This window comes from Grammomys surdaster, unplaced genomic scaffold, assembly GCF_004785775.1.
Source record: "Grammomys surdaster isolate TR1022 unplaced genomic scaffold, NIH_TR_1.0 752, whole genome shotgun sequence".
NCBI lineage: Eukaryota > Metazoa > Chordata > Mammalia > Rodentia > Muridae > Grammomys > Grammomys surdaster.
In genome coordinates this window covers 1,669,929-1,683,535 of record NW_021605171.1, presented here as the reverse complement: position 1 = coordinate 1,683,535, position 13,607 = coordinate 1,669,929, and the positions used below count along the sequence as shown (strand labels likewise).

Here is a 13,607-nt window from a genome sequence, read left to right as displayed (position 1 = left end):
TCTCTCTCTCTCTCTCTCTCTCTCTCTCTCTCTCTCTCTCTCTCTCTCTCTCTCTTTCTCTCTTCTCAATCAATCAATGACCTTTTCCTTTGTCAATACCCCAAGCTTTGCTCCAGACATTTCTTTGTACAGAATGCTCTTTCCTTTGGCCTTTGCTTCTCTGGCATTCTCTTTCTTTTTAAATCTCAACCTAAATGTCATTTTTCCCATGAAACACTAATTACTCAGCCTGAAGTTGCTGTCACCATGTGTCCTTTAATACAGGCCTATTCTAGTTTTCTGCATGGCAATGAATAGCTGCCAACATTATTATTATTATTTTGACATCTACATTTGTGTGTTTTCATTCTGGAATAATGATTTTCTTTATTCGAGATTTTATTTATTTACATTTCAGATACCATCCCCCTTCCCCATTCCTCCCACCCATTAATCCCCTATCCCACCCCTCCTCCTCCTTTTTTGCCTTTGTACTGTTTAAATTACATGTAAGTATTAAGGTCAATTCTATGGTGAGGAACTAGCAATATGATAGATGCAAATAGTCCAGGAACCAGGAAGACAATAAACCCAGATAATCAAAGAACATGCATGACAATAAAGCAGAGTCCTGTGATCACTATTTCTAAGGGCTTATCTGGATGATCAAAATACACGAGCATACTTCCTGTCCTAGCCCAAAGTCATTTTCATGCCTAGAATTTAGATTTCTGCCTGAAATTACTTCTTTGTTGCAGCCCAATGTCAGATTCCTGCCTGTAGTCCATTTCCTAGTCCTTGGCCTATGTCAGATTCCTTCTAAATAGCCCATTTCTTTGTGCTTGGCCAATGACAGATTCATGCCAGACAGCCCCAAAAGCTTTCCACATCTCCCCCATTTTATTTCATAAACCAGACTGAGCCTGTCTTAGGTTGTTCTGACAAAAAAGACTTCCTTACCCATCTTGGAATATGCAATATCATAAGCAATCCACTTCTATCTTAGGTTGGTAAGGCTCTGAGCAGAATCTTACCCATCCTTGGTTTGCCAGCCTGTTAAATTAATAACTCTTTCTGGGGGGTCCATTATCAGTTTCAAGTCATGTACTTTGGCTGCTAGCCTGTTGATGTAGTTAGCGACAAGTTTTAATACAATGGGCAGAAATAAAAGTATTCCCAGGACAAGAAGGGCTAACCTGATCAAGCTATGTATGCCATTACTGGGGTTTGACTAAAATGGAAATATTGACCTCAGACCATGCTGCCAACATTGTTATCCTGTTTATATTTGTGTGCTGTTTATCACTCTGACTACAATATGCACTTCATGATATATCCCCCAAATGAGTTACTGATGTATAGCAAGCACATGTTACAAAGACTTTGAATTAAAAATAATGAGTGAATAGCAATGCTATTGACTTTGTTAGTAGCTTTTGCATTTGTAGGACATTTTGTTTTCATTGTTGAGTCCCTACATCACCCAGCTCAGTTTGGAGTACTAAGTTAGCAATTGGCAAGCCACTTATTAGCAACTTGACTTTTTAATATTAGCTTTTTCATCATATGTCAGTTTTGATAACTTCACATTTCAGCTAAAGTAACTATAAAGTCTAATTGATGATGTGTGTTACTGTCTCCGCTTCTCTGCTGACATGTGCTGGGGCTAATGGCCTCTGCTCCATCTCTGCTTCATCTCTGCAGAGAATGAGGTGTGAAGGGAATGGACTGCTTGGGAACACTGCACAGGAAGCCACTTTTGCTGCAAACCAACAGGAAAAAAAAAGTTTAACTGTTAAACTGAACCAAGAAAAGCAATCAAGGATTTTCACCCTCCCCACAGGCTGTCTTCAGTTCAGGAGTTATTAGCTGCTCCCAAGATGGCAGGATTTCCCCCAGCTATCTCTCATCCAGAGGATATTTTGATAGGAAGAAAGCATCTTCTCTTTTGAGTTAGTGTTACTTTTCATTATCCTATGCATTGTTCTTGGACTTGGCTGTATCTTTTGGTCACCCATCCACTGCAGTTTAAATCTTCTTTCATCTGGTAAATCAAGTCTGGTTTCCCACATCAAAGACTGTGGCTATTTATGGTGTATTTATTTTGGACATTTCTGTTGTTATTGTGTTCTTTTTGACCTTAAGAACAGTGAGAAGACAGGGTCACTTATGTTAAAATAAGTTCTTCTCTCAAGTAGTTCTGACTTTGTATACTTGGTCATTTAAAATTAGAATACCCTTGACTTTGGCCCTGTCACAAACTGCGCACCAGGAGGATTCGAGTGGATGGGTGACAGCATGGAAACTTTATTTGAATCTCTGGCAGGTTTTTAATTTTACAGTGCTTTTTCATATTAATTCAATTTCCCTTCAGAATGAAAGTTGGCAGTCACTGGGGGAAGTGCTTGAGGATGTTGGAATCACTGGAGTAATGAACTCTAAAGCCCTTTATAATTGGAGCATTAGGGAGTGACAGCAGATTCTGTTAACAGGGATGTCTCCACAAGGGACAGTCTTTGCAAGGGAGCACCATTCTCACCTGCTGAGACCACACCACAGGACACACCAGGAGCCTCCTACTGCAGTTCTTTCTTTTTATATATATGGAAATTCCAAACTACAGTGCATTGATTTCCTTCTTTAATATTCAACCAAAGTGGGGAATATTTTTGGATTTTTTTTTTTTTTTGCAAACAATCAACTAACTTCAGTCAACATCTTTCTTCTTTGAAAAGGCAACAAAATCAAACTACTTCTAGGAATTTAAATAATTTTTTGCATTCATGCCTTGAAGGGACTTTTGCATTCAAGCAGCAAGCTCTGGTACACTAGGGTACCCAGCACAGCCTCCTTGCTTACTTCCAGAAGGTTGGTGCAGACACAAGGACCAGTCCTTAGACCAACACCGCATTTTCCTTTCAGCTAGATCAATCACTTAAATATATTATCACATGTGCTTGGATGATGTAAATAAAAACAAATCCCCTCAGTTTAATAATAGAAATTTAAAGGACTAAATATTTGCATGAAAAGAAAATAACAGAAATCTTTGTGGCATCCCATTCCTTAAATTATCCTCACTCAATTATAATCACGCACTTTCTACTCTCTGCAATTAAACATTAAATTTCATTTATTCCAGATGCATCTTCTTCAAGTTGTTCAGAAGATTCTTCCCTTTGTGGGGCTTGGGGGTTGCTTTAAATTTATTTCAAGTAATATAAAGTAAATCTCGAAGTGGGTGTTTTAAAACTCTATCCTTTGTGTAGCATGTTTACACCAGGAATTTGATCTTAGGTTTTATAGCAGAGAATACGTATCACCACCTGATGCTGTTCTTTACAAATATGTTCATGTTTCTGCAAAGATATTGCAGACTTTGCTTACCAGTGAGGGAGATTGGATATGTTGGCTTTGATTCTAGTAACACCACTGTAGAGAGCTGTTGGTGGCAGTCCTGGGGGGTCTGCACGGCTGAGGAAACTCTGTGTCTTCATTTACATCATGTCTGTCCTTTAGTCAGAAATTCTTGGTCAGATATGTCACAAATCACACAGTTTTTATTACAGATTACCCCCAACAATAAGCTAACTAATTGTAGGTCTACTGATTAGTTTGTGGCCAATTTAACCTAAGCTGAAATCATCTTGGAAGAAGGGAGCTCAATTGAGAAAATACCTCTATCTGATCAACCTGTAGGCAAGCATTTGGGAGCATTTTGTTGATTAATGATTGACTGGTGGAGATCCCACTATGGAGAGTGCCACCCCAGAGTGGGATGGCTTGGTTAGAGAAGAAAGCAAACTGACTGAGTCCTGAGAGACTAGTCAGTAAGGAGCATTCATTTCCTCTATGGCCTCTACTTCAGTTATTGCTTTCTGGTACCTGTCTTGAGTTGCTGCCCAGACTTCCCTTCATGATGGAGTATGACTTAGAGTTATTAGTCAGAGGATCTCTCTCTTCCACAAGCTGCCTTTGGTGCTGGTGCTCAGTGCAGCACTAGAAAGCAAACTAGGACGGTAGTCTACAAATACTAAAGGCAAGACTTCTAGTCACCTAAAATGGTTTCTACTCAAGATAGCTGTTAGAAATTGTGGATAAAATCCATAACCTCATCCAGTTTATTTGCTTTCTATCACTGTTTAAACAGGTTAAATAGTAAATAGTGTTCACCAAGCAAGCCAGTGGTTTGCTCAGGGCTGGCATGATGAGTCTACCTTACATAATTGCCAGTGGATTGCATGAACAGGCTATGTGGAGATGTTCTAGGTGTCTGGCTTCAGGTTTCACTTGTTTAGGGGTGTGATCAGTTGTCAGTTTTGGCTTATACAGTGTACTTTAAGGTTTTACTTTGCTTACTTATTTCTGGCTATTTAGCTTTTCTCCAAGTTTGTAGGAAAGAAGGATCCTAGGTCAGTTTGACTTTATTTTAACTACAGTAAAGGACCCATAGGATAAAATTTTAAAGGTCAGAAAGATAGGTAAGTTGGTAAAAACTTTTGGTGCCAAGCTGGACAATTTGAGTGGAATTCCTGGGATCCACATGTTAGAAGGAGAAAACTAACTCCCAAACGCTGTCCACACACTCATGTGACAGTGCACATGCATCGAGCCATACCTACCCCTACACATAGACAGCCCCCCACATACACAAATAAATGACTGAATAAATATTAATAAATGAAAATTATAAAAAGAATATGAATTAAAAATTAATGCTGAATGTCTTAAACTGTGCATCTTCAGTTTCCCATTAGTTGGCCTACTTATTAGTTTTTGTAATGAAAGTAGCTCCTATTTTTTCATTAGCTGTAGCTGGAGAGATGCCTCAGCAGTTAAGAGTGTGCACTGTTCTCTTAGATAGCCTAGATTTGGATCCCAGAACTGACATTAGATGACTCACATCTGCCTATAACTCTAGTACTAGTGGATCTGAGGGTGAGTCCTAGGTGGCCTCTGAGGGTGCCTGGACTTACATGTACATACCCATTACACAGACATACAACCCAACAACTGAAAATAAAGCATCTATTTATTCATTGTCTTAGTCTTTAAAACTGTTCTTCACTTCATCCTTCGTAATCTGCACACCTCAGAGTCCAGCAAAGATGAAGAAAGAGAGGTAGATGCAAGTCTGCACTGAAGTTCTAAAGCGAACTCTTGTCACATTGGCTTCCATGTAGTGTTTCCCTTCTCACCACACAGCAGCAGCAGATGTCACATGTTATATTGAACAGACTCTTTCTTTAAAACTACTCCTCATTGATTTTCACTTCTACATCAGCTGACTGCACTCGAATACATTTCTACATACTTAGACCTGAAGAATATATGCATGTACATACAGTACACAGCTAAATATAGATCCTATTGTACATCATTCTTGGACTCTCCTCATTGCTGTCAGTACAGAATGCATGGTAATCTTGAGATGATGTTCCAGAAACAACTCCTCTCCTCTCCTCAGTTCCTAAGAAAGTGATAGAGATGCAGATAGTAGGTATGATGGGGATGAAGATGGAGATGAAGGAGATGGAACAGACATAGAGATAGTGATAGAAATAGAGGTGAAATCAGAGATACAGAAGAACTAGAGATAGAGACAGAGAAGGAGTGAAGCAGGTGGAGAGGAGAGTGGGAAGGAGAGGAAAGAAGAAATAAACCTTTTTCTTTGTAACTTTTAACTTGACACATATTGTCCTTCCAAACAATAAAATTATCTCATATGCCCGTGGCCTATAATTCCAAAGACTTTGGGACATCCAGACACCAGATTCTTCCTTCTTCAGTCTCCACAGAATTTTAAGATAGGTGCTGTTTAAGAGAGGCTTTCAACAACAAAAGCACTGGCAGAGATTTGTTAGTATCTCTACGGTCCAAGCAACAGAAACTTCTAGTCCAAACCATGTCATGTCAGTGACCCTACTTGGTATTTAGAATAGCAGCATGCTGTTTTTCTGGATTGTTAATAGTCATACAGCCATACCGACTGCCTTTCTTCGTGCATAGTTGCATATGTATTTGTATTTGCATACATATAGATGTGGAACCATCCTGGCAACTTTTTACATCTGATTGGGCTACACACATGCTGTGGGAGAAGGATAACAAGATTCCTTGCTACACACAGGCACAGTCCCCACATTATCCACCAGATGGCCATGTAAGAAGTCATTCTGAAAATGAAATTCTGGGTTTTTAATTATTGTTGCTTGGGGGCTTGTAGTGTTTTATTTGGGGGAGGGGAGGGAGGGATGCTATTTTTGTTTCTGTGAGACAAAAAGTCTCACTGTAGCTTAGGCTAGCCATAAACTAGTTCTGTAGCTGGGGGTGACCTTGCAGTGCTGACCCTCCTACTTCTGTCTCCCAAGAGCTGCAGTTATGTGTATAAACCACCTTGCCTGACCTGATTAGTGTTACTGAATTCAAACTTTAAAGCTGTGGCTGTGGAGAGATAAGAGAAAAGCAAAAGAGGTTATGCCATTAGAGGGCACTTTTGTAATTTTAGAACTCTGTTCTTAAATTACAAGACTGACTTATCCAGGCTTCCTCTGAAGAGGAATGCATTTCCAGTTGCTTATTTAAAGTGGCCAATTCCTCGCATGCAACATGAGAGCAGGAGAACTCTTTGGAGGAAGAAAGTGGCCAGAGGATGGGAGAAGAGAGTGAGGCCTTGATGGAAAACATGTAATAAGACGTGTAAGTGAGAACCAGGCAATAAAAACTTTTTTTTAATAAATAAATAAATAAATAAATTGAAGTGGCTAATTCTTAGAATGAAAGTTTTAGAGAGAACACATGGATTAAAGAACTATAAAACTTTAAGACTTCCATTTTAAACAATCTCTTAAGTCCATTTTTGATCAGTGAGTATAAATTACAAATTAAATTCTACTCTTTATGCTTGCAAAGTAATGTTTAATTACCTCTGGTGCTTACTTTTTTTTTTAAGTCTTTTTTTCTTTTTCTTTTTTTTGTTTGTTTGTTTTTTGTTTTTGTTTTTGTTTTTGTTTTTGTTTTGAGACAGGGTTTTTCTGTGTAGCCCTGGCTGTCCTGGAACTCACTCTGTAGACCAGGCTGGCCTTGAACTCAGAAATCTGCCTGCCCCTGCCTCCCAAGTGCTGGTATTAAAGGCGTGCACCACCACTGCCTCTGCTGCTTTCTTAAAATGTGTTTTGTTAAAAATAAATCCTGTCTCTAATCTGATAATTACTAACGTTCATCAGGGGAACTTTCCACTACTCAATTATTTTGTGTTAAAATGTTGGATAATCAGTGAGTTGGACAACCTGAGTTCATTTTCTAGAACACAAATGGTAGAAGCTTCCACACAAAATAAATAAATACATGTATGCTTAAAATGCTGAATGTTGAACCATAGTGTGTGATATAGTATGAATTTCTGTGTTTTGAGGTTATGTTCATTTTAAACTCTTTTCTGGAAAACCAGTCTGCCCTGATCATTATAATTGTCCTGACAATTATGATGGTTGCCAGAAACCAAAAGCATGCCTGATGGAACTATATTAAGAAAGTATGACATTTTGATAAATAAAAGAAGAAGGTAGATCTAGATAAAGGTTGACCATCAAATCGCAGATAGAAGAAACAGTACTGAAGTATTCATGGCAGAGCAAAGTGGCTGTGTGTGGAAATATTTCAGTAAATGCATCCTAAGAACTAGAAAAAAGGCTAAAAAAAAATCCCAACATAAAGACATAATAAATGTTTAAGAAAATTGAAATGCTAATTATTCTGATTTGATCACTGTATGTTACATACATGCATCAAATTGTCATACTGTTTGTCTTAAATACATATCATTGTTAAATGCCAATTTATTTTCTAATTTTAAAAAGTTAACTCTTTTCTCTTGGTTGGAGTCTATTTCAATATTCAAGCTAATACTTGGTTTGTCATAGTTATCTGCATATCTAGAGAAGGTGCAAGATTCCTGGGTCAGAGAGACTGAATCCCTCAGAGATATAGCCTCAGCTAAGGTATCTTCTCTTCAAGTGGCTTCCTGAACCCTGGCCCCCACAGATGATGAAAGAGGCAACTAAGTTTAGGAAATCCTCATCCTTGACAATTGGCAGTGATTATTCTCACTTTTGTATCCCAAGGCTTTATCCTCCAAGGATGTTGGGTTCACAAGCCAAGCATCCTTTATCAAAACAAACAAATAAACAAAAAAACTTTGAAATGCTTCTAAAATATAGAACTTTTTGAACCCCAACATGACCTCACTCATCAAAAATTCAACATAAAAAAAACTTTAATTCATGTATAAAATCATTAATTTATCATATGAATTTACCATTTATAAATTTGCGCTGTTTCTAATACTCAGGGTGTAAGGATCCATGGAGAGGACCCCCAACTCAAGTCTCAATCAGCGCGCACCCAAGGAGACACGAGAGACTGACTCAATGCAAATGGCAAAAGGCAGTTTACTAACGAGGGCCCTCGGATCGAAACTCATCCCACACAGGGGAGAGAATTTCTATGAAGACCCCAGAAAGTTTAGAACTTTTATAGGGGGAGGCACAGGGGGAAGGGAAAAGTGGGAAATTCTAGCGCAGTTACATATGATTGGATATTTCAAACATCAGCACTTTGCATAAGCAATCATTTTGACAGGCTGGATGGCCCACTATTTTTGACCATGAAGCCTTAGACTTTCTAGGATAAACGCCAGGTGGCCCATTACTCACTTGGGCATGTTTAGACTGGTCAAGATATGTCTTTGGTTATTTCTACATTTTTGGTCACCTTGTCCCTAGAGGGGCTTGATATTTTTATTATGGCTATTCTCAGCAAGCTCAGCAAGCCGTCCTGCGGTCTTTGCCAAGTTGTTGTTGGTCTTTGCTGAACTGTTTTAAGTTTTACTCTTACAAGGGAATGCTGCTTCTTTCCATCTAGGGTTTTCCTAAATACACAGTCAGCCTAGTGGGGCTGAGTCACATAGTGGAACTGTACAATTGACAGCTTCATGGGCAGACAGGGACGTTACTGAGGTGTGCTGCCATGGAGTAGCCAAATCCTCAGCATTCTGGAGAAACTTAAACAATTACCTGAAATCTCCTCTCAGGAGGCAAAGTTGGGGTAACTGTACTATTCCAAGAGGAATGATGAAGTATGTTTCATTTGGTTAAAATAGGCAATCTTCCTAAGCACAAAGGAAAGTTTAGGCTCAGCAGATAATCCTACCTAAAATTGGATCCCTCTCTGGCAGTGTAAATGAGGTTCCATTTGTATGATAACACTACCTACTTCATACTATATAATGATTCTGACTAGTGTAGGCAAAACTTTCATAACATTTGGAAATATAGTAAAGAAAACACCAAACAGGGTGTTGCTTGTAGATATTTTGAGTAGGAAAATATATACAAAACAGACAAAAACATGTAGAAGAAGTTAAAAGAATTATTTGAGCAAAACAACTGTGAAAAACTTCTCATACCCTCATTATAAAGGTTTCTACTTTCAAAAACCATTTTTAGATATCTAAAAAAATTTTTTCATTTTACTTTTTAATTTTTTAATTGGATATTTTATTTACATTTCAGATGTAATCCCCTTTCCCCTACACCCAGAAACGCCCTATCCAATCACCCCTCCTGCTTCTATGAGGATGTTCCCCCACCCACCCTCCCACTCTTACCTCCCCACCCACAATTTCCCCCAAACTGGGTCGCCCAGCCTTCACTGGACCAAGGACTTCCTCACCCACCTATGCCTGACACTGTCACCCTTCCCTACATATACAGCTGAAGCCGTTGGCCCCTCCCTAAGTGCTCCCAGGCTGGTGGTTTAAGCCTTGGGAGCTCTAGTTTGTTGATATTTTTGCTCTCCCCATGGGGCCACAAGCCCTTTCAGCTCCTTAGTCTTCTCTCTCACTCCTTCATTGGGAACCCCATGATCAGCTCAATGGTTAGCTGTGAGCATCTTCCTCTGTATATGTCAGGCTCTGGCAGACCTCTAAGGAGACAGAAATATCAGGCTCCTGTCAGGATGCACTTCCTGACATTCACATCAGCATCTACCTTTGGTGAGTACACAAGGGATGGATACCCAGTCGGAATGGTCTTCAGACGGCCCCTCCTTCAGTTTCTGTCCCATTCTTTGCCTCCATATTTGCTCCCATGAGCATTTTGTTACTCCTTCTAAGAAGGGTCAAAACAGCCACACTTTGGTCTTCCCAGCTCATGAGCTTCATGTCCTCTGAGAATTGTATCTTGGATATTTCGAGATTTTGGGCTAATATCCAATTATCAGTGAGTGCATACCATGTGTGCTCTTTTGTAATTGGGTTACCTCACATAGGATGATATTTTCTAGTTCCATTCATTTACCTAAGAATTTCTCCAATTCATTGTTTTTAATAGCTGAGTAATATTCTACTGTGTAAATGTACCACAGTTTCTGTATCCATTCCTCTGTTGAACGACATCTGGGTTCTTTCCAGCTTCTGGCTATTATAATAAATAAGGCTGCTATGAACATAATGGAGCATATGTCCTTGTTATATGTTGGAGAGTCTTCTGGGTATATGCCCAGGAGTGATATAGCTGGGTCCTCAGGTAATGCTATGTCCAATCTTCTGAGGAACCTCCAGACTGATTTCCAGAGTGGTTGTACCAGCTTGCAATCCCATCAACAATGGAGGAGTGTTCCTCTTTCTCCACACCCTCACCAGCATCTACTATCACCTGAGATTTTAATCTTAGCCATTCTGACAGATGTGAGATGGAATCTCAGGGTTGTTTTGATTTGCATTTCCCTAATGACTAAGGATACTGAACATTTCTTTAGGTGCTTCTTGGCCATTCGAGTTTCCTTAGTTGAGAATTATTTGTTTAGCTCTGTACCCCATTTTAAAATAGGGTTATTTGGTTGTCTGGAGTCTAATTTCTTGAGTTCTTTGTATATATTGGATATTAGCCTTCTATCAGATTTAGAATTGTTAAAACTCTTTTCCCAATCTGTTGGTTGCTGTTTTGTCCTATTGAAGGTACCCTTTGCCTTACAGAAGCTTTGCAATTTTATGAGGTCCCATTTGTCAATTCTTGATCTTAGAGCATAAGCCATTGGTATTCTGTTCAAGAATTTTTCCCCTGTGCCTAGGTATTTGAGGCTCTTCCCCACAATCTCGTCTATTAGTTTCAGTGTATCTGGTTTTATGTGAAGGTTCTTGATCCACTAGGACTTGAGCTTTGTACAAGGAGATAAGAATGGATCGATTTGCATTCTTCTACAAGTTGTCCTCCAGTTGAACCAGCACCATTTGTTGAAAATGCTGTTCTTTTTCCACTGGACAGCTTTAGCTCCTTTGTCAAAGATCAAGTGACCATAGGTGTGTTGGTTCATTTCTGGGCCTTCAATTCTGTTCCACTGGTCTTCCTGCCTGTCTCTGTACCAATACCATTCGGTTTTTAATCACTATTGCTCTGTAGTACAGCTTGATGTCAGGGATGGTGATTCCCCCAGAATTTCTTTCATTGTTGAGAATAGTTTTCGCTATCCTGGGTTTTTTGTTATTCCAAATGAATTTGAGAATTTCCTTTTCTAACTCTGTGAAGATTTGAGTTGGGATTTTAATGGGAATTGCATTGAATCTGTAGATTGCTTTTGGCAAGATGGCCATTTTTACTATATTAATCCTGCCAATCCATGAGCATGGGAGATCTTTCCATCTTCTGAGATCTTCTTGGATTTCTATCTTCAGAGACTTGAAGTTCTTGTCATACAAATCTTTCACTTGCTTGGTTAGATTCACACCATGGTATTTTATATTATTTGTGACTATTAAGAAGGGTGTCATTTTCCTGATTTCTTTCTCAGGCTGTTTATCATTCAAGTAGAAGAAGGCTACTGATTTGTTTGAGTCAATTGTATATCCAGCCACTTTGCTGAAGTTGTTTATCAGGTTTAGGAGTTCTCTAGAGGAACTTTTAGGGTCAGTTAAGTATACTATCATATCATCTGCAAATAGTGAAATTTTGACTTCTTCCCTTTGACTTCCTTTGTTGTCTAATTTCTCTGGCTAGGACTTCTAGTACTATATTGAATAGGTAGAAAGAGAGTTGGCAGTCTTATCTAGTACCTGATTTTAGTATGAATGCTTCAAGTTTCTCTCCATTTATTTTGATGTTGGCTACTGGCTTGCTCTATATTGCTTTTACTATGTTTAGGTATGGGCCTTGAAATCCTGATCTTTCCAAGACTTTTACCATGAAGGGATGTTGAATATTGTCAAATGCTTTTTCAGCATCTAGTGAGATGATCATGTGGTGTTTTTCTTTGTGTTTATTTTTATAGTGGATTACATAAATGGATTTCCAAATATTGAACCATCCCTGCATTCCTGAGATAAAGCCTACTTAATTTTGAAAAATGATTGTTTTGATGTATTCTTGGATTTGGTTTGCGAGAATTTTATTGAGTATTTTTGCATCGATATTCATAAGGGAGATTGGTCTGAAGTTCTCTTTCTTTGTTGGGTCTTTGTGAGGTTTAGGCATAAGCATGATTGTGGCTTCATAGAACGAAATGAGTAGTGTCCCTTCTGTTTCTATTCTGTAGAATAGTTTGAAGAGAATTGGTATTAGGTCCTCCTTGAAAGTCTGATAGAATTCTGCACTAAAACCATCTGGTCCTGGGCTGTTTTTGGTGGGGAGACTTTTAATGACTGCTGCTATTTCTTTATGGTTTATGAGACTACTTAAATGGTTTATCCACTCCTAATTTAATTTTGGTACCTGGTATCTATCTAGGAAGTTGTCCATTTCCTCCAGATTTTCCAGTTTTGTTGAGTATAAGCTTTTGTAGTAGGATCTGATGATTTTTTGAATTTCCTCAGTTTCTGTTGCTATGTCTGCCTTTTCAGTTCTAATTTTATTAATTTGGATACTGTCTCTGTGTGCTCTGGTTAGTCTGGCTAAGGGTTTATCTGTCTTGCTGATTTTCTCAAAGAACCAGCCCCTGGTTTTATTGATTCTTTGTATAGTTCTTTTAGTTTCTACTTGGTTGATTTCAGCCCTGAGTTTGATTATTTTCTGCTGTCTACTCCTCTTGGGTGTATTTGCCTCTTTTTGTTCTAGAGCTTTCAGGTGTGCTGTCAAGTTGTTAGTGTATGTTCTCTCCAGCTTCTTTTTGTAGACACTTAGAGCTATGAGTTTTCCTCTTAGCACTGCTTTCATGAAGCCCCACAAGTTTTGGTATGATGAGTCCTCATTTTCATTAAATTCTAAAAAGTCTTTAATTTCTTTCTTTATTTCTTCCTTGACCAAGTCATCATTGAGTAGAGAGTTGTTCAGTTTCCACGTGTATGTGGGTTTTCCATTGTTTTTGTCATTATTGAAGACCAGCTTTAGTCCGTGGTGATCTGATAGGATGCAATGGATTATTTCAATTTTATTGTATGTGTTGATGCCTGTTTTGTGACCAATTATACGGTCAATTTTGGAGCAGGTACTATGAGGTGCTTTGAAAAAGGTATATTCTTTTGTTTTAGGATGAAATGTTCTATAGATATCTGTTAATTCCATTTGGTTCATAACTTCTGTTAATTTCAATGTGTCTCTGCTTAGTTTCTGTTCCCATGATCTGTCCATTGCTGAGAG

At 38.6% G+C, this 13,607-nt stretch overlaps 1 protein-coding gene across 1 annotated transcript in view; it reads left to right on the top strand.

Moving 5' to 3' along the window:
- Positions 1–13,607, top strand: part of Ndnf (neuron derived neurotrophic factor) — a 42,822-nt gene that overhangs the window by 16,224 nt on the left and 12,991 nt on the right. The window lies entirely within an intron of this gene.